Source organism: Belonocnema kinseyi, chromosome 7 (genome assembly GCF_010883055.1).
Source record: "Belonocnema kinseyi isolate 2016_QV_RU_SX_M_011 chromosome 7, B_treatae_v1, whole genome shotgun sequence".
Taxonomy (NCBI): Eukaryota; Metazoa; Arthropoda; class Insecta; order Hymenoptera; family Cynipidae; genus Belonocnema; species Belonocnema kinseyi.
Window position 1 is genome coordinate 99,980,725 of NC_046663.1, and position 1,768 is coordinate 99,982,492.

Genomic DNA, 1,768 nt, shown 5'->3' on the forward strand with positions numbered 1-1,768 from the left:
CCTCGCTCTGCAAACATTCAGTTCGGTTTTGATTCCTCTAGAATCAAATCGAAGGGCCTATGACAAAGCCACCGAAGGCGTCCTCGAATTGCGGTTAGAGGCTCCCTGTACCAAGGGTTTCTGCTGAATATGGTTATAAAAATAAATAGGCAGTCGCGGACAATTATCCAGAGGTGGTCCCGAAGGAATTAACCCCCAAGCGGAGGTGTGGAAACCGTGCCGAAAGCTGAATAGCACATGAGTGAGATGTCTAAAACGGTCACTCTGGGATACCGGCGACCTCTCAGAGTACGCAGCCTTATCCTTGCATGCGAGGCTCTACAAGGATGGACGAACCCCTTTCCCTAGCTTCTCATGGAAACAACAATGACAACAACAAACATAGTTGTAATAAGTGCGGTTCAAAACAACAGAACGCGCAGGGCTCCCGACAAGGGGTCAGCCAATAATGCCGACTACTCTACAGCTGGGGAAGCCAATGAAGATGGATTCAATACGATGGATCGGCGAAATTTCGGGACCTTTAGGTGGACGGAGCGACTAAATCACGACTTGCTAGAGTACTACGATGCGAGTGTGGCCCCTGAGCGGGGACACATGGCACGACAGAATGCTCTGTTGTGCGAGAAACACCCGGAGCTATCGCACTTTTCGCATCACCGTCTGCGAAACCATGCCGAACTACTTCAAAAAAGGGGCTATGAAAGAGGAACGCCTACTCTACGACAGCAAGAACAAGCCGGCAACAGAGAAAGAAAGGCGACATTAAGACCAACCGCGGACAGGCATCCGATAGAGGAAAAGCGATGCTTCATGACCCGGAGAAACATCAACACCAAGGTTTCTCTCAAGCCTAAAGATCTGGCTGAATTGAATGACAAGCTTCGTGGACATTTTTCCAAAGAATCCGACCTCTGGGCTATCAATTATTGTGTATATAATGCAGCGAGAGCTTTGGCCGATGCGAACCGTAAACCAAAACCAACGGTTGATCATAAAACCAAAAGGCGATGGCGTCAACTCGCCATAAAGATAGGCTGGACAAGACAGTATCCGTCCCGCATTCAGTGTGTGCTGACCATCAGGCAGCATATTGTTGAGAGAATACGGATACTATCTAATTCTCAGAGACGTCTAGAACGGAGGAAGAGGTGAATCAGAGAAAATCAACAGTTTCTCTCTGACCCACCTCGACACTTCCAAGACCCTCCAGTTACTGTCGACCACCCGCCCAAACCAGAAGAGGTCGAAGTATTTTGGAGAGAAGTCTGCGAAGTGCAGCATAGACTGGACGAAGACTCAGAAAATATACATAGATTCAAGGAGCTGTGTGATGTCCTCATAACACCTGACGAAGAATGCCCACCCTGTTCCGCGACTCTACATCTCACGCCGACAAGGTGGTCGCTGAATATTGAGTCTTTAATGTCTTCACAACAGGATTTTTCTGGGTAAAGCACATAGAGTCTCAAATGGAAGAGACCCTCTTCTTAAAATGGTCAGGAAGCACGAAGAAGTGGGCAAAAGAGCGTTTCTGTACAAAACAGCGGAAGAGGCTGCCGAAACACTCGGACTTAACTTCAGTGTTGATGATAGCTGCAGAGCGTGCCATGCACATCCCGAGCATTTAGCTCCCAAACTATCTAGTTGTCCAACTCATACGGGAACGACCTACATCCAAAGGCACAATGCGGCACTAAGAGTGCTTAATTATCATCTCTGTCACTCTGACGGCATTAACCTTAATATCGCTCCTCTAAATACTCCT